Here is a 20,434-nt window from a genome sequence, read left to right as displayed (position 1 = left end):
CCGCTTCCTTGCTTGCGCGTGGGAGAGATAAGAGACTGTGCGGGCGAGCGACGAGCGCGGTTGTTGGCAGAGTAGAAGTGCCCCCCCCCCTCCCGCTGGCTTTCGTTTCCTTGCTTGCGCGTGGGAGATTGAGTGCGTTCGCTCTCCGTGATAGCGCGCGTCCCCGCACGCTTCCGCTCGGGCATACGGTGCGCGGCGAAGATTTTATCTATACGGAACCTCACGGCGACGGCGACGGCAACGGCGACGGCAGAAATCCGGTTGAAGTGTCCATATAATTGCTATCGCAATCAAACATCACACGAGAATGCGCACGCAAAAAGCACACCAACACGCATAAATTCTGAGGCATCCACATTATAGCACGAACCGGCGTCTGCCTTGCGTGCCGGGGCAGTGACGTCCTCACAAAAAAAAAAAAAAGATCCACGCCATCTCCGCGAAGTGAATGTTGATGAGTGGGGCGAAGCTCCAATGCTTATAGGTAAAACCGTGAAACATTCGCCCACACATCATATAAAGACTTGACACGTTGTTATAGGGTGAATGCATATACACTTATATACACAATGTTTATTATTTACATATCGCGGCATTTATATACACTTGTATACACAAGATGTAATCATTTACATATCGATGCAATTATATACATAATGTACATGTGTTGGATACATAATGATACTTGACTTTACGGACCACAAAGAAGGGTTGTTCCGAATGAGTTCTGGGACCCGTTTCTCTTTGAAGATTACAGCTTTGTGGTCAGTCAAGCACGTGGCGAGGGGATCTTGAATTATAGGATGCAATGCAAAGTTGGAGAAGGCAATGTCGATACAGGTCCCTGTGATGGTTGTGGGACGCTTACAAAAGCCCGAGCTGCCGCTGTGTTGCGAGCCCGCCGCGCCGCTGCTTTTGCCTCTGGGGTGTTCATGATGAGTAGCTGCGTGGAGACGTTCGCTAACTAGCGCGCGCGCCAAGTATGCAGCGGAGCCGGGGGAGTGCAGGTTAGGGAGCCTACATGCAAACAGCGCTTGCATGGAGGTTCCCTAGTGCAGGTTAAAGCCCCTCAATAAAAAAAAAGTAGCGACATCTTTTGAAGATTGCCGCTTCCCTCCTCTCCTGCCCGTTCTCTCGGCGCTCGGCCCTCCGATTGGCCGAATGCTGTCACGTGCTCTCGCGCGCTTTTTTTCTTGCTTGTTTTTTGCTCCCGCCGCCATCGCGGTGCCAGACCATTGCGAGCCGTGTATGGAGGCACCATGCATCGCGTCTCCTTTGCGCTTTTAAGGTGTAGTGTTCGCGATGCCGTGTTTCTCGGCATTCGGGTGCAGAACGCGCGAAACAGACGGCAAGCGACTCTTCCGGATTCCATCAGCGAAGCGAGACGCGGCGCAGAGGAAGGCTTCAAAGAATCAGCCGCGCTGATTTCAACCCAACACAATGGTCCCGGCTGTGTGAGGTAAGCGAGCGATTCTTCAATGATCCGTAATCTCACATGCTGCCACGTGCTGTCTGAGGCTTCGTTAGTTTTTCTCCCTCCTAAGTGCCGCACTGTTCGCGCTGCATGTTCGCGCTGCATTTGCAACTTTCGTGGCCGGTTTTCATCTTGTCCGCAAACGCACGTGGTTTTTGTTGACTCGGATATACAATGCATGACGTTGTGTTTGTGTGGCCTGAATGTACGCGAATGGCACGTTTTGAGTGTATCGCAGTATGTTATGAAGCGGTAACGGTACGTAGGGAAAAATAGGCGCTTACCTGCGGAAAGACGATTAGGGCTATTTAGTTAGGGCGACTTTGCGCCTTCAGCAAAAACTCAACTCGGTGGTCGGCGAAGATCAATGTTCTTGTCGCTAAAACTTGTCGCTATCGTCCTAGATCCTCGAGGACCGATAACTATCTCGAAAATGGTAGAAAGTGCTGCGCGTGAAAAGTGTGCTCAGTATTCTAGTCGTGTATCGCGTAGCAGAACAAGAGATAAGGACCTGTGTTGGCGGCGAGCTGAAAAAGGAAAACGTTCTACAAGATTTCCCGGCGATATGTAGCAGAACAAGAGATAAGTACCTGTGCTGGCGGCGAGCTAAAAAAAGAAACACCGTATACAAGACTTCCCGGCGATAATAACTTGTGCCGGGAATGTTTTGTTACGCCTTATACTTGAAGGAGCGAGGTTTTACGGTGACCTTGTTTTCTGATTTCACGTTTGCGCAGGATCACTTCACGGATGATCAATTTGAGCCGGAGATTCTGCAGAGCTGTGGCACAAAAAAAAAATTGAAGCGTCAATCCATTCCATCGCTCTTCGTTCATCGGAAGCAGCTGAAGCCGAGGAAGCCGCCTGCCGAACGGAAGAATACACCGTGCACTTCAAAGACATTACCGTCTGCTGGCAGCAATGCTATCCACATTGCAACGCCCTTGATTATAGAGTTAACTCATTCCTGCGTGGCTTTCTCAGTGGCCAGGACAAACCTGGATGTTAACTCATCGTTTCTGCTCTGCATTTGATAAGATAGTAGATACAATACGCACGGTAGAATTTCTCGGACCCGCGCGCAGCACATGCAAGCGGCAATATGATCCGCAAGAGCAGCCTCGCATACACCTGTAAGATGACCGCTGCCGCGCTACTCAAGTCCGCAAAAAAAGAAAAAAATGTGTGGAGTAGTGTAAGGCTTCCTGCAAGCGAGCGAAGCCACTAGCCTCATTATCGACGGACCGCTTCCGCCGAATGATCGGTAGCTCACTATTCAGTGAAACCTGTAAGACAACTGCATATATACAGCTGGTGGATCATTCACTCCCGAAGCGTAGTCATTGTTAGAGGCCCGCTGTGCACGTTAGCCGCTGGCCAACGAGGGACTGGAGCTACTGAAACGCGGCGATGAACCAACGCCGAGGTCGCGCGTAGCATGGCTTAGTTAAAGCCCGACTTAGAGGCTTTAGGCTGACTGTATCACCGCTAATAGTACAGCCATCTAAGCGCAACGGCATTTATGCGTCCTCTCGTTGTTTCGGCAGCCAGTCATAACATAACGCGAAAAATTCCGATCAAAATAGGAGTTCAAGAGCGCGAGCAACACGTAGCCACAGCGTTTCATTCGGAGAGCGTCTGCTAGTTCGGCACCGCTTAGGGGGAGCCACGGTCGACAGAAGAGAGAGCGAACGCCGGCGCAGGAGGAGGAGAGAGGAGATGGCGCTACTTTTCTTCATTGAGGGGCTTTAGTGCAGGTCTGTGCCGCGCGCCATCTAGCGGGCGCCCTTTGAATTATAGCACAGCTGCGCCTCTAGCGGGAGCAATGAGAACTAGCGTACACGGCGCGAGGGACCGAGCCCCGGCTAGAGGAGCTTCGCCCCTAAAACAGCGCAACTCTCAACTCAGCCGAGACGCGCTCGCCCATTGACGGCAACGCGACGCAGCAGGCCGCGCCTTTTTTTTTTTTATCCAGCGGCTTTGGTAGATGTAAGCATGAAATTGCTACGATACGGCGTCTTTTGCTGCCTGTGGTGCCGACGGCTTCAGCCGCATTTTTTCTATAGCAACAGTCCAATGCGCTCCGCGTCTGCCGCCACTTTTTAACGCGACAGCGTTAAGGGCCCCGTGAAGCAGATAATCCGCCGTAGGTGTCAGCGTCCGCGGCAGAGAAATCATCCCCAACCATGCAGCCCCTCCGAATATATTTAGGTATATCTATATGCCAGGCTGTCTTATATGATGTGCGGCATATGTGGGTTATATTGCCACACCATTCTACCACTAAGGTTGCTCATACCTTGTCTTACTTCTTAACAAGTCTATTCCTCGAAAGTTTGAGGACAATCCACAAACAAACGTCATGAAACAAAACATCCATACCGCATGCCTTTTATGTTAAATATTCTCAGACTGAAATATTAAAAGTGCGAAACAAAAACGGAAACCTGAAAAAAGATGTAAAGTTTTTATCGCAGCCGTGCACTAACTCCTGGATCGGCCCACGCAAGAGGCCACGTTTCTACCAGAAAGCTCGCCTTCGAGCGTTCGCCGCCAGCGTTTCCCGGTAATCATTACAGTTGCATAAGCTGCAGTTGTATAGGAAGCTTTGAATGCTATCGCGTTCCACTCTTAAAAGGGAAGCTTAAGCGTGCTCCAAATTTTACTTCTTGTCGCACCGAAGTGGTCGGCTGCAAATGTGCGGCGGTAGGCCCCCTGTATCTGACTTTTGTTAGGAGACAGTTCCCTGTATCTGCCGTTAAGAGACAGGAAGACAGCGGTGTGGATTAGAGAGCAAGCGGGGATTGCCGATATTCTAGTTGACATTAAGCGGGAAAAATCTAGCTGGGCAGGCCGTGTATTTCGTAGGATGGATAACCGGTGGACCATTAGAGTTACAGTATGGATACCAAGAGAAGGGAAGCGCAGTCGAGGACGGCAGAAAACCAGGTGGGATGATGAAGTTAGGAAACTTGTAGGCGCAAGATGGAATACGCTAGCACAAGACAGGGGTAATTGGAGATCGCAGGGAGAGGCCTTCGTCCTGCAGTGGACATAAATATAGGCTGATAATGGTGATGATGTAATGCGGTCCTGTACAAATGGGTGAGGGCCAGAGACCACATTTTATAAAGTTTTGACTGGTTGCACGAATGATCTCGTTTTGATCTCACAACTTGCCGGCATGTTCTCGCTTTGAGTGCCCGGATAACGGCTCTGGCTTTTGGCTCAAGGTCACTTGAAGATTGCCGACAACGTTAGCTAAAAGCAATTCATGCTTAAAATTTGAAGTGGGTGGGTGAATTAAAGGCTAACTGAAAATTGGTAAGCCCCCTTTTTCTGCCCATCTGGAGGCACTATTGGAAACAAAAGGTTTCCCTTTAACCTCACAGAACATTAGCAGCAATTTTATATTATTGCGATAGCAATTATATGGACACTCAAAAGCAGATTTCTGCCGTCGGCGTCGCCGTCGCCGTCGCCGTCGCCGTGAGGTTCCGTATGACGTCAATGGAGATGAAATCGTCGCCGCGCGCCGAACGCTGTATGTGCGAGTGAAAGGGCGCGAGGGACGCGCGCTTTCACGGGGAGTGAACGCACGGCGGAGAACAAACGCGCGTTCTGCGCTGTGCTCCCTTAAGGGCTGCAGAAGTAGGCGTCTCTTTCCTCCTCTACAATCACCATATATGTAGAGCAAACGTGCCTTCTTCCGACGCGCGACAGGCCGTGGGGGACGCGGGGGGGGGGGGGGGAAGGGAGGCGACGTTTAGCTGCGGCACCAAGTGCTTATTTATATCAGAGGCTCCGGCAACAGTCACCAACGCCACACGCATTTTGAGCGAACGCGGGCAAAACGCCGACGGCGTCGACAACAGTTCTGCGTGTTGCCGGTGCTGCTGCATGTCCAAGTTTATACTGCTGATAAAGCTGCTATCATTACTCCGTACAGCTCTCTTCAAATTTGCTATCGCAATTGATGCTTTGCCTTTCAGGTGAAACTGCGACAACTTTTTAGATAACATAGGGACCGTGTTATGGGTGATAAGAAGTGTGCAAGTTAAGAAGAGCCGTTGTAGCAAATCATTTGCATAAGCGTTCCACGACATCAGTGTCTTATTTTACAAACCGTGTAAGACGTTTGCCTAATTTCTTAAAAAAACTCAACGTGCCACAAAGTTAACGATTTAAAGAAACAAGCCAATTAGATGAGCTATAAAGAAACAAGACAATATGATGAGCTTTGTGTGGGCAAAGTTTCCAGAGCGTCAGTTAGTTAAATACGGGCTTGGTAAAAAAAAATTCAGTCAGCAAAGGCCTGAAAGCATTAGAAGGCCGTTATGCACTTCTACGCTTCAACAACTGCAATTAGGTTAGCCTTACAATTACCGGTTGCTGAGTATGCCAGAAATGACATGAAATCACGTAAGACACCAGCATAAACTTTGCGTGAAGTCACACATTTTTCGCAGTCGATAAAAAAATTACATAAAAAATGACGCTGTTTCACCCGAAAGGCGAATCATCAATTGCAATAGCAAATTAGTAGAGAGCTATACGGAGTAAGGATAATAGTTTTATCTAATACTTTGACAGGGAGCAGCACCAGCAACGTGCAGAACTGTTGTCGACGCCGTCGGCGTTTTGCCCGCGTTCGCACCGAAGGCGCGCGGCGTTGGGAACTGTTGCCGTCGCCTCTGGGGGCGGCTCGGTGGTTTTCGACAAGATGAGAACGGGACACTCGTCGAGCAGCGTCGAAAATCTTTACCACCTTCTCGCCTCGCAACGTTTTTATAAAAAAAAATTGCCGCGTATCTGCGTGCTTCGCTGCAAATGTCGTCGAAAGACGATAGTCTTCTGCCGGCCGTACTACATGAGTGCTGGTCTGATCCGCGGCCACCCGTGATGCTGTTCTCGTACCATTTCCGTCCTGGCATGAAGGTTTGTTTGAACAGATTTCATTTTACCGCAGTATTTCATCAAGCGGCCATTTATGTTTGCCCTGCCTCAGACAGCGCTTCCTTTATGTTGAATCGGCCGCATCTGGCTGGCATTGATAAAATTGAGGAGGCGCTGCGTGAGACATGGACGCCATCTGGCAATACATCGGGAAACATGAGCTTGTGCAGAGGGTTTCCTTCCTCCATGGCACAGGGCGCTCGTCGGCGCGCAGTCGGTGAACGTCGTTCGTCGGCGCGCATAGCATGGCATTTTATGCGCAGCTTAAGAAACTAGGGTCTTTAGAGTTACGTATCTATGTATTTTCTATTAAAGGAACACACTTCCTAATACTTACCTAGTGATGTTGCGCCTCAGATATGCGTAATATTTACTTTGTGATCGATAACGTTCACAAGTATGAACAGCCGTACCAGTTTAAGTAGTGTGGGCGGTAAGCAAGTGGTCCAACTTTGGCCGGGTGGCTGAATCGGGTGACAGACAGACAGACAGACAGACAGACCAAATTTTCAGCGTTTAAGTTCCCCAAGAAAGACTATCGTCTTTAAGACGCAGTTGGTGCCCCAGCTAAACGTCGCCTCCCCTCCCTCACTCCCGTCCCCCACGGCCTTTTGCGCGACGGAAGAAGTCGCGTTTGCTCTATATATGTATATGGTGATTGTAAAGGAGGAAAGAGACGCTTAATTCTGCAGCCCTTCAGGGAGCACGGCGCAGAACGCGCGTATGCTCTCCGCCGTGCGTTCGCTCCCCGTGAAAGCGCACGTCCCTCGCGCGCTTTCACTCACACATGCAGTATTCGGCGCGCAGCGACGATTTCATCGCCGTGGACGTCATACGAAACCTCACGGTGACGGCGACGCTGACGGCAGAAATCCGCTTTGAGTGTCCATATGATTGCCATCGCAATAAAAAACAATAGATGCAACCTTGTGAACTGCTTTGTTGCTTTACATGCGCATGAATTATGCAAATGCGTAAGCGATGCCTTGAAATGTGTGTCATCGCAATGGCGTATGCAGCGACGTAAATATTATTGAAAAAAAGTTTGGGTTTCATTTTCTATTCTGATAAAGAATTCTTTGCACCTAAGTGTTTCCAGAGCATGATGTAAAGATTGCTCACTAGTCTAGATTTATATTTCTCTTGTCCCTTTAACATGAGATCCAACGGCGTATACTTGCCTCGCTCCGTGCCGAGCGTCGAGGAATGAGCAGGTGAGCCCGACGCCGAGATTTTATGCAGTGGGTTGCCACTTGTGCTGCGGAATTTGAAGCTCGAGGTGCCTTTTGGGGAGCACGAGGAAGTAGCCATGGCTTTCCTCACGGGGCGAAGACCGCGTGGCCACTGCGGGGTAGCCTAAACCCTGCGGAATGTGCCCAGCACTCTGTTGCACTCTGGACAGACGTGGGAGATGTCCTTGCAACCCCTTATGCAGAAGGGCATCAGGCAACAGCCCAGGAAACAGCTGCAAAAGAACCGCGGAGGGGGGACGGGCCTTACAAAGTGCCTCGCTGCTGTGGAGGGGACACGTCGAATGTAAACACTTCGGTTTAGAGAGCACGTGGTTCGCTGGTAATGCCATGTGTAATGCGTTCACATCAGGATCGTATATATATATATATATATATATAAGGGACGTCCCTTATATATATAAGGGTAAGGGGCGTCCGATCCGGGCCAAGAGCTAGCGTCTTCATTGTCGTCTTTGTCGCTCTGCCAAGCATCGCGTTGAACCATGTATGGATCGCTTCGTAACAATATATATGAAATCAAGAGTTCGACGAAAGCTCGTCGGGTCGGGATTGCTCATAGTCAAAGTTAAAACGGACGCCGACCAAAGCCATAAAACACACAAACAAAAAAAGAAACAAGACGTTTCGGCTCCTATACGGTGCTTCTTCACGATGAAAGCAAACAAAAGGGGGGAGACTATTATGTATACATGTGAATAGATGGCACACACGGCGGGCATAAACAGAAGGAAGGCTGCCGTCATTGCGGTTCATTGTGGTATCAGTGGTTTGAATTAGTAATGACTCGAGATGCAGCCAGCGAGGTGAGATTACTTACAGTGGCCTAGCACATGCTCACTACAAAAATCAATATCATGTCCTTTTCACACAGAATGCTCGGCAAGAGGGCTAGAAGACACTTTTTAAATGCGAAGCATTTCTTGGCGAACATTTGCCACTTTGACAGTATCTATCTATCTATCTATCTATCTATCTATCTATCTATCTATCTATCTATCTATCTATCTATCTATCTATCTATCTATCTATCTATCTATCTATCTATCTATCTATCTATCTATCTATCTATCTATCTATCTATCTAGCCGCCTACGTCTTGGTGCTCTCATGATCGTATCGTTAACTTGGTATTTATCAAAATTGGCATACTATAACAAGCGTATATGGCGAACATAAATGATAGGTCATGACATGAATATCATGACATGCGTGTTATGTAGGTCATGAAACAGCTGCCTACGTCTTGGTGCTTTCAGGGTCGTTTCGTTAACTTGATATTTTCCAAAATTGGCATTAGTGTATGACAAGACAACAGTGTATGACAAACATGACATGACATGTATGACATGACATGTATGACATTTATGACATGAGAAACCGTGAGTTCCGCGGCGCAATTTTTGTGCCGCCTTCTTCAAGAGATGGTGCCACACTGCGTGACCAGGCCTACAGCGTCCGGCGGGCAAGCCACTAAACAGAGCAAATCTTAGACCAATATCATTGGCCTCGTGTTTAGGCAAAGCCCTAGAACATGTCATCCTCAATAGGCTGGCGGAATACGTGGAAACAAACCAGCTCTTCCCGCCTACGGTGTTCGGTTTCCGGCCAGGCATGTGCATGCAAAACGTGATGTGGCAAATTAACAGGGACATCGTAGACCCAGGGATCCCGCACACAACAAGAACTGTACTGGGCCTAGACATTCAAAAAGCATTTGATAACGTGGCCCATCAAGCTGTCCTTCAAAATCTGTCCAACATGAAAGTGGGGGAGAGCACATATAACTACGTATCGGCCTTTCTCAAGGACCGTATGCCCACCTTGCTATTCGGCGACATTAACAGCACTGAAATTCACCTAGGTGCGCGCGGCACACCTCATGGGGCGGTCCTCTCGCCACTTCTGTTCAATTGCACTGTGAGAAGACTCCCAGACAAACTCAACCACATACCGCATATTAGACATGCGATATATGCCAATGACGTCGCCATCTGGACTAGATCGGGCTCCAGAGTAGATGTCATAGAATCACTCCAAAGAGCGTCAGACGTTGTGCAAGTTCATGCCAAATGCAACGAATTAGTTTGCTCGTCGGCAAAGTCAGAGCTCTTTATAGGCGATAAGATATCTCAAGCAGTCAAACACACATTAAAAATTAGTCAACAATTATATCGTCCCAGTGGTCTCCATCATAAGAGTGCTCGGGCTGCTGCTACAGGACCACCTAGTGAATCCAGAAACGGTAAAACGACTAGAGACCACAACTCGTCAGGTGACGGAGCTACTAAGAAGAGTGAGCGGAACAAAATTCAGCCACAAGGAGAAAGATGCCAACAGACTGGCTCAAGCCTTCTTCATTTGTAGAATAGCATATACATGCCCATTCTTATACCTTAGAAAAACTGACCTAAACAAAATCAATGGCATGACAAGATCACTATACAGAACTACTCTCGGGATACCGAGCTAGGCCAGCAATGACCGCTTATGGCAGCTCGGAGTCCATAACACCGTAAAAGAGATCATCGAAGCGCAGAGAGCGTCACCGCTATGGCGCCTCTCCTGCACTGAGCAAGCCCCAAAGGTCCTTAAAAACATGAACCTACTGCCGGTGCAGGGCCTAACCGAGCGAATCAGAATCCCCAGCCACATCAGGGGTAAAATTAAAATCCCCCCTACCTAAAATTATGGGAAACCACAACATCGCAAGACGGAAAGCACGCGTGTCCTCACTACTGAAATAACTGCATGAGAATCCTGCAGCCTACGTTGACGCTACTCACGAGGCAGACCAGAGATACGCTATAGCTGCGGCTTCTGTCCCCGGCCGAACGCTTCAGTCAATGAAGATTCTAGCAAACTCAATCACGAAAGCCGAGGAAGCGGCGATTGCTCCAGGAACGACCATCGAGGGAACTCGGTTCGTCGTATCCGACTCAATGTCCGCCTTTAAAAGTTATGTGTCTGGGTCTGTCAGCCAAACAGCCCAAAATATATTAAAACCAATACAACAAGAGATCAATCTCATCTGTGTGCCTATCTACACGGGAAAAAAAAACGGCCCACCTTGCTTCCCGAGCAACAACCAACCGGGTGGTGAGCCAACGTCATGTACCGGACTCCCAAAGGGCAGCCCTAAACTACGGTGATCAGCTGAACATCTACAGAGAAGAACGTCGACTTTATCCGCCACCGCTAGACTCTTTTACGCGTGCGCAGGCTACAACTCTCAGGCGGGCGCAAACCAATAGCGTTTTAAGCCCCAGGCAACTAGCTGCCATCATCAAAGATGAGAACGTATCAAAATGCACATATTGTGGTCTGGCAGAGGCGAGACAGGACCACATTCTATGGGGGTGCCCTAGCAATCCGCGCCCTAGAAAGCTCACGAATCAAGCTACCTCACCGGAGGTGTGGGAATCGGCACTGCGATCGACAGACCTGGTCATTCAAACCAGGCTGGCAGAGTAGTCGGCTAGTGTTGCTGCTCCCTTGGGCCCAACCTAGTCCCCCTGTCCTGCCTGGGCTACATTCCCCTCCCCCCCCTCTCTATATAATGAAGTTTATTCCCACCCCGCCCCGCAGCGTCCGGCGCACCGCATATGGTTGTTTGGCCGAGAGGAGACTTGCAACAATGTTCAGTTCAAAACAAGTTCATTTCGGCTCAGTAAGCTTTCAGGCCTACGTCGCGACACCAATCTGCTTTGCCGGTAGCCATTTCATGCTTACATCTACTCTCGATTACGAATGAGTCAGCATTTCTTTCCTTCCTCCATGTGCTCCTACAAAAACAGTATCGCCAACTAGCGGCCACGGCCACTCCGACAGATCTCAAACGGAAGGTGGAAAGGAGTTCTTAACGCGGAGCTGTTTAAGCCGGGAGTATGTGTCTGCTTAATAAAAAATAAAATAGTTGCAGTGGCTTAGCTCGGCTATGCCAGGATATACGTAGCGTTAGCAAAGGTTCAGCTGAAGGTCCGAGTCGCATTGGCGCTTTCGCTGAGTTTCACAGTATATTCAGTCGATCGGCGAGCCTTGACGTCATCGACGGCGTTTTGTTGTTGCTGCAGGGGTGGTCGGGCACGTCGCTCAGCCTCCTGGCGACGCCGCTTTGCTAGACATTCGTCCCTTTGCTCCAGTGTCTCCGCAGCACGTTTAGCCTTCTTCTGTTCATTCCTCCTACGCTCAACCGCTAATTGCGAGGCAACTACTTCGGGATCCGATGAGTCAAGCTTCTCCGTTCTTCTGCGCTGTTGAGCAGCATTTGCGCTCTCCTTCTCCATGGCTATACCACACTGGCAAACGCCAGTCAGAAGCGCAGCGGCTCCAGCGCAGTGTCAGACGGCGACTGCACAGCGAGCGCGCACCGGCGCCAGTGCGTCTACCACGGCTACGACGTCACTCCTCTGGAATGCGCAGACCGGCGGCGGCGGAATGCGCGAGAGGTGCCGGCTCCGGTGGCTCCGGTGCGCAAGCCGTGTGACATCACTGATCCTTGCGCATGCGCAGCACGGCTCTTGATGTGCCGCGCGAAACGGGCTTGGCTAGGCCAGTGTAGCTAACGCTACAAAATACAACGTTACGGCGTGCGCGCTAAGCGAACGCCGTGTCGTCTGCTTGTCGTCTGCTTTGAGCGGGAGACACGGGCGCCGTCGAAGAGAACGCGCCCGAGCGGCACCACCGATCCGCCGGGCTGCTGCTCCGGTGCGCAAGCCGTGTGACATCACTGATCCTTGCGCATGCGCAGCACGGCTCTTGATGTGCCGCGCGAAACGGGCTTGGCTAGGCCAGTGTAGCTAACGCTACAAAATCCTCGCCGAGCGAGAGCGTTGTCTGCGAACCACCTCGCGGAGCGCCGTGTGCTTTGTCTCCTCTCCGTGCCGTGCACATGTTACCTTGACATGGGACGTTAAGGAGAGGGAAGGTGAGCATGCGCGTGGCGCGCGCTATGCTCGGGAGAGAGAAAAAGAAAATGACAGCGAGAGAGAAAAATTGTAGCAGCACCAACGAGGCAACGGGGAGAGCTGCTGCCGACGCCGCTCGCGTTTCCCCGTTTGCCGGAGTTAATTCGCGCCGAACGCGCGCGGTGTCCGTGACTACAGCAGGCGCCTCTGACGGCGGCTCGGCAGGTTTCGAACAGTCACGCCCCGGCAAGTGTGGAGGTGCAGCTTGGCCGCGACATCACTGGGAGATAAAAGCTCGGAGCCACCGCGACGGCGGCAGAACTCTCGTTTACTCTGCGGCGAGTACATGTAGCCTTGACAAGGGACGACCAAAGAAGATCCCGACACCCGAGGAAGAAGCCGCTCATATTGAAGCGCGTCGCGCGGCCAAGCGAGAATCTGCGTGTCGGCGGTGAGCCGATTCGGAATACCGTGCCTAGCAGCACTTAGCATTTCCTATCAAAACTTAGCCAAGCCTAGTAAAACCTGGAAGAAGCTAGGTCGATCACCAGCTCCGCTGTATACTCCAGCCTTGCACCACTAGTGCAAGCTGCCCACGTTTTTATTTCGTTGAGTTTGCGCGTAACTCAATTATGCTTTCTCGTACGTTCAATTTACTCTCCGAAGCTATCATGTCTGCATCTTGTGTGTAAGTTGCACTCTACGAATTTGCTGACACAATTTACGTTGAAAAATTCAATTAATTCAATACGGCACTTGGGCTTGGCGAAGTGTCTAGAAGAATAAGAATGCATGCGGCAATTCGGCACACGTGCGTGCCTGCGAGACGTACGTGCGCACACATTAGAGAGTTTTAGATTAGGCGATACAAGCGGCTTGCGTACGCAAGAACTAAAGGCCACGATACTGCCCATGCGCAGACTCCTATGCCTGGGTCTGCGCATTCGCAGTACCATGGCCCCTCGTTCTTGCGTAGGCAAGCCGCTTGAGTCCCCTAATTATCTAAAACTCACTAATGTATCTGCCCTTGATGCGTGGGCGCTCTGCCCGTTGCATCTGTCGCACAGCGTGTGCTGCGACCGTAATCGACATTATGGAAAACACTGTCCAAAAACAGCACCGCCACCTAGCGGCCGCGGCCACTCAGCCAGACCTCAAATGGCAGCTGGAAAAGGGGGCGTTTGGGGTGACGCCACTAGACAGCGCGCACCTACAGTTGGCGGCGCGTGCATTGACGTCAATCGGCGCATCCCAATGGCGGATGGCGGGTGCCATTGTGGTTGTCTAACGTCGCTTGTGGTGGTGGCGCTTGTCTAACCTCGTATAACGTCAGTTTGGGCGGTGGTACTTCTCTAACGTCGCTTGTGATTGTCAAACGTCATCTCTAACTTGGTGGTACTTCTCTAACGTCGCTTGTGATTGTCAAACGTCATCTCTAACTTGGTGGTACTTCTCTAAGGTCATTGGCAGCAGCTTCGCTGTACATCCACTTTCAGAGGATGAAATCGATGCGGATTTTTTGTATTTATTGTAATAAACGTTTATATCGTCTAACCGTCCGCGTATGCACGCCGATACAGTGAAAGCATGAGAACGCCAACCTTGGTAACAACGGTGACGATGAAAAAGAGCCTTGAGCGTCCGTGTAATTGCTCGAAAAAGGAAGCTGAACGTGGACGAAAAGACCAATCAATGGCAGGCGGAGGGAGCCGAACCCACATCTCGCGCATTACGCGCGCTGTTCTACCAATTGAGCTACGGTGACAGTAATCCATTTGTATACTTTCATGCGTACCTGTATCTATGTACAAATTGTGTCCCTGGTAGTGTTTGCCAGCGCAACTGAAGGCCTTGGCAGTGGAAGTGGCACATCGTTCTAACCACAGGCGTTAGGTATAGTACGGGATGTACAGAAGGAGACAGTTGGCCAATAAACAGTCGTAGCGCACCGCCGCGTAACTCAATTGGTAGAGCGTCGCACGCGTGATGTGGAACATGTGGTTTGGCTGTCACTAGTGGAAATTTTTTTCCCCCACTTTCATTTCCACTTTCCTTATTATTTGTACACATCAATTGAAAACCGCAGTTGACTTCCGCTATGCTTTCTTTGGTTTCATCGCGTTGGTCGCAAGAGTCTTGAACATTATAACTGACCCGAGTGCCGCTAAAGCACCGCAGAGCGTCCAGGCGAGGAATCCCGAACTATAAACGGTCTTGGTGACGATCTGGCGCTTGCAGTAAGGACACAGCACCGGCACTGGCAGTGGCCCCCACTGGGTGTACAGCGTGATAACGCCTGCGTGATGATGATCTAAAGGTATAGTAGGTTTCGCGTGTGCATTTACAGCAGTTAGCCTGCGACACTAATAAGCTTCCGGTCCCGTGTATTCACGCATTCGAAAGGTTACATACCTAGCTTGTGTTACAGCTAGGAGGAGTCTTACCACCAAATTTTGCAATCGTGCATGCTCCCTGTTCGCAGCGGGCCCGTTTGTTTCGCAGAGTGTGTTTGGTCACTGGATAACGAAATGACACCCCTACTGATAGCGCCCCAGACTGCCCTGACCCGCTCGAGCCCAGCGCACTCGTAGAAGGTTGGGACTCCTGCGCATGGCTCAATCTCCTGCAATTGCTCCTCCTATAGAGATGGACACGTTCCGCCATGGTGAAAGGGGTTGGATATCTGTCTGTCTGGCTGCCCGAGTTCTGTCACACTTTTTCTTAAACCTTGCATGTCGAACGCGGAGGTGCCATAACCAAGCAAACGTGAAATGTCTGCAAAATATTGCACACTTCTAAGCCTTATAACTCGTACTTATAGCACACGTTTGAGTTTCATGCATTATAGTTACTATGCATGACTGAGTGAGTTCTCACACATACAAACACTTTCTGTCAGTTCGGCAAACGTATTGCCGCGCTAAGCCTCTCTGAACGACGCATGCGCGACTAAATTTAGCTCCTATATTGCGTCATGCGCGGCGCGACAACTGCGCCATCTGTGCACGCGGCATGTTCATGGTCGAGTAATGGCTTTTTTCTTGTACATAACGATGCCAAATTAAAGCGCATGACATCTATTCACGCATTCAAAAGCTTACACGAACTTATGATATTGCTAGCGGGCGTCCAACGTTACAATCTTGCATTTACGCGCGCTCCCTAGTAGCAGTGGGCCCGCCGTGATCAAAGGTGGTGGGCGCAAAGTGGCATTCCTCTTTCTTGTTGCCCAAGTCTCTCCAGGCCTTTCTTGACCCTGCGTGTCGAACGCGGGGGCGGCATAGCGAAGGAAGCGTGAAATTTGTGCAAAATGTTGCAGACTTGTAGGCCTTGTAACGCCTGATGAGCATATGTTTAAGTTTGCAGTATTATACCTATTATGACCGAGCGAGCTCTAGGAAACGTGACCACTCCCGTTCGGGTCGACAAATGTTGATCCGATCGGGAGTGTGTCTGTACGCCACAGGTGACATAAAATTTACCTACGAAAATAGTATTTCTCGCCTGTGGGCACGCCGTGTTTCAAGGTATTCATGAGGCGAACAATAGCTTATGCAATCATTGCGCCAGCCAACAAACAAACCTCACAGGGAAGGTATTCGATGCAACAAGATGCAGCTACATAGCGGTTATAAACCAGATTGCAAGGGGACTCTGCTATCTAGCAGGTATGTTGATTATATTGCTGTCGTATAAAATTGCATATGTAGTTGTAGGAGCGAATTATGGTCAATACTTCTTAATAAACAAGAGGAATTCGAAAAGCGTTATGCATAGGAGCACTGTTAATCCTTCCGGAGGAGAGGTAGGAAGATGAGTTGGAGATACGGAGACGTTATTGTTTGACTTGTACTTATCCGGTATTTGTTTCAGTTATGGGGTTTACCGTTCTGAAGCTGACGGAACCCAGTAGTGTGGGGTTCAGAATTAATTTTGACAATCTCATGTTAACGTCGTCACCCCCCCCCCCCCTTTCCCTTCCCCCTTCAGCATAGAGACATGATCATTTTTGCATTGCGCCCGATAGGAATGCATCCACTGTGGCCCGAAATGTCCAACAATTGAGACGCCGCTATGTATTATTAAATGCAAAATATAACGTACACTGGCCAATGGAAGATTTTTCTGTGGTGTTTCCGGCCACCACCGTGTTGTCGTACACGAATGGATACTGGCCGTGAAATAAATCTGAAAAAAAACGAAAGGTAATAAATTAACTAATGAGGCGGCGGCGTATTTTCTCCGTCTGTATATTCAGGTGATCACTGATTATTCGATGATGTGGTTAAGAGCCGCTTGGTTAAGTGAAAATACGGTTAATGTTGCCTAGTGGGAATAAAGGATTTTACTTGCCAATTAGGTTGAACAAGTTCGGTGGCCACGTGTCTGTTACTAGTCTTCAGATTGTTTAAACTACTCCACTTCAAGGAACATTTGTATGTTAGATTACAGCGTCTTTCTGCCCACTGTTGAAATTATGAAACAGGGAGGTTTTCGATAAGGGTTACTTCAGGAGATACTGAGACCGGCGAGATCAACGAATATTCATGCATGACACCGAAAAAGCAAAGAACTCACAGATGTACCAGAAAAGGATTTTTTTTCTCTAAAGCTTAAGGCGCACATGCGCTTAACATTTCTTTTAACTTGAAACGCAAGAAGAAATAATTTGCTTTGACGACCTGATCGCATTGCGCCGAGCTGAAGGAAGTAATGCACAGGTCGTGCACAAAGACGCACTGTGCAGGCACATTTCTGGAATTCTTAGATTGAGAAGAAATTGTTCCTTTTCTTGGTAGCCCCTTTTCTAAAATATTTGCAGGCAAGTCTAAGTTTGGACTTTTCGATGTCTCAGTACAGGTTACATTCAGTACTATTGCTATTGGGCATAATCCTTTTTCTTTTTTTTTGTAAACCCTCTGGATCAGACTCACTGTATCACAATCCGCACAACTCAATCATCGCTCAGCGAGGAAGTCTATCATTCGTACATTAAGGTCGCCATTGGCAAACTTCACTACGATTTTGATCAAAACCCACTCGTGAGCACATGGCCGAATCTCGAGGGTGAGAAAATACGGCAACGAATCAAATAACGATCAACACTATTCCATCCAAAGCATGCAGGTTTGACAGTCAATCACCGCGAATGTATCCGGACTCTGAGATGCGCAGGTCTGCGGATATGGTATTTACTGTCTGTCTTGGGCCCATCCGAAGTTTACTCTCGGAACAAAACACACAAATGCCTCGCAATGTTACGCTCTCAATGACGCGAAGCCTGTTTTAGTTAGAGAGGGAACAGCAGTATCGGATGACGAGCACCACCTCGTCGCCTGTAGCTGCCTGTGTTAAAGGAGGAAAGCGATGTACGATACGTGTCGAGGGAAGAACGTAGTGTATTCACAGAGAAGTATGACGCATATGTGAATACATATAAGACTCCATATCCATTGGGTCACAATGCCACATCCAGTCTGGGGAATTGGCCAAGAATGGGCGCATATATATATATCCTGCGGTACATATATACCCAGTTGCACACACCCATTGCTGAAGTCATTTCTTCGGGCACACGCACAGGGACCGATATGGTAGGCCGCAGAGCAAGCAGCATTGATTTGTCTATTCGGGCACCTACTCAGCCACTCAACTTGTCGACGTATATACAAGTATATATATCTGGCGAGCAAACGACAATGAACGCCCAACACCGAATGAGAGGAAAAGAAAGGTTCACTTTAAAAGGCAAGAAACTGGTCAATTACAGCTTTACTCGACTTTGTATTTATCTATTCCAGCTGATGCAGAAGACAAAGATGATGTTCAATAGCCTGGCAAGGGAACAAAAATTCAGGATCGTCAGTCAGCCTCTAGAGTCTGTAAAGGAGTACGTTTATCTAGGTCAATTACTCACATTGATCACGACCCTGATCACGAGAAAGAAATTTACAGAAGAATGAAATTGGGTTGGAGTGCATACGGCAGGCATAGCCAAATACTGACTGAGAGCTTACCACTGTCGTTGAAAAGAAAAGTCTACAATCATTGCATTCTACCGGTGCTAACATATGGGGCAGAAACTTGAAGGTTAACAAAGAAGCTCGAGAGCAAGTTAAGGACCGCACAAAGAGCGACGGAACGAAAAATCTTAGGAGTAACGTTAAGAGACAAGAAGAGAGCGGTGTGGATCAGAGAACAAACGGGGATAGCCGATATTCTAGTTGACATTAAGCGGAAGAAATGGCGCTGGGCAGGCCATGTAATGCGTAGGATGGATAACCAGTGGGCCATTAGGGTTACAGAATGGATACCAAGAGAAGGGAAGCGCGGTCGAGGTCGGCAGAAAACCAGATGGGTGATGACGTTAGGAAATTTGCAGGCGCTAGTTGGAATACGCTAGCGCAAGACAGGGGTAATTGGAGATCGCAGGGAGAGGCCTTCGTCCTGCAATGGACATAAAATATAGGCTGATGATGATGATGATTCCAGCTGAGGTACTCTCCTGCTGCCGCTGAGATACTTTTCTATGGCTGAGATGCTATTCCAGGAGCTTGGTAGCAGGCAAGCACGAAGTGCTTCGCGGTTATTGTGTCAGTCTGTCAGGAGGCGTGCAGCTGTCACTTGCCCACTACTGCGATGCCGGACCGAATGTGCACAGTGCCTATCCTACCGGTTTCCGAGGAGGCGGGGATTGAAGAGAATACGAACACTTTCCTCATCCTCCTTTCCTCACCCCAGCATCGCCTTGCAGATTACTTTGAGAGCTCGGCAGTGTGTGGCAGAGGCTGGCTCTGAAGCTGTCACCGTTCGACGTTCTATACTCGAAACAGTGAAACTGTTGCACAGCCAGCGTTTGGCACAACTGCTACCGTTAAGTGGCTAGCACTTTGTCTTGCCGAAAAAGGAATTACTGCGCTAGTAGTCGCGTTTTTCTAGGGGTGACACATATGGTGGTAATCGATGATGCCAGGCGTGAGTATGGGATCGTGAAATATGAGCCGAAGCTGGTCCGCACGACGAGTATGCTGGGTGGTATTATCTTCACAACTAATGCACTGCAGTGGTACGGATACACTTCAAAACTAATGCACCGCAATGGTACGGATACAAAAAGTCCGACTATTTGTCCTTTAGTACTGCACGTGAAACCCTTCCTTGAAACAACGCACAACCCACCAACACCTACTGATAGGCTTATAAGACCGCTTCTTTAACAACAGGTTCAACTTCGCAATCGTACAACCAAAAGCTGCAAAATAACACTATACACTGGTGCAGATATTTAATGAGGAGTAAGTAATAGGCTAACTTGAAGCGGCCGGTGCGAAAAAAGAGAGACAGTGTTACTTGATTTTAAACCAGAAACGCGTCGTGACATGTAAGTGCTATTTTGAGAGCGTGTAATCAAAGCAATATGTAGCATAGAAGCCTTGTGACAATGCTTTAGGCGCCTGTTTGGAGGAAACCAAAGCATGGACCTCATCATAGAAACAACGCTGTAGAAACAAGGTAAGCAGGTCAAATCTAGAGCCTAATCAGGTCGCTCTTCATGATGAGCCTCACATATGCATTCATCTCACGCACGTTATGGCAAAGGTTGAAATGTGAGCATCAGTATATCTCATGTTTCGGTAGAGAAGACTAGCTGACAGCCCGGATCTTACCGGTGACACGTTACCCGTGGTCTGTTAGGAAAAAGGAGGCGTGACTCACAGACTCTGCTTTCAAGGCAGCACGCGCAGCCGTGCTGATTGGATATGCTGTCGGCTTCACTGGGTGGAGTATGGGTAGGCACACCCAGTGAGTGCGAGCGCAGGCTGCTTGGCCCCGGCGCTCCTTTCTCC

At 49.2% G+C, this 20,434-nt stretch overlaps 1 long non-coding RNA gene across 1 annotated transcript; it reads right to left on the bottom strand.

Moving 5' to 3' along the window:
- Nucleotides 1-7,617: 7,617 nt before the first annotated feature.
- On the bottom strand, nucleotides 7,618-20,434 carry LOC125943189 (uncharacterized). The gene is made up of 3 exons (XR_007465635.1): nucleotides 20,304-20,434; nucleotides 16,692-16,775; nucleotides 7,618-7,895 (listed from the first exon to the last, which is right to left on the bottom strand). It is a non-coding gene; the product is annotated as an uncharacterized LOC125943189 (long non-coding RNA).

The sequence above is a fragment of the Dermacentor silvarum genome, chromosome 2 (assembly GCF_013339745.2).
Source record: "Dermacentor silvarum isolate Dsil-2018 chromosome 2, BIME_Dsil_1.4, whole genome shotgun sequence".
In the NCBI taxonomy this organism is placed as follows: Eukaryota; Metazoa; Arthropoda; class Arachnida; order Ixodida; family Ixodidae; genus Dermacentor; species Dermacentor silvarum.
This window is presented reverse-complemented; position numbering and strand designations above follow the sequence as displayed.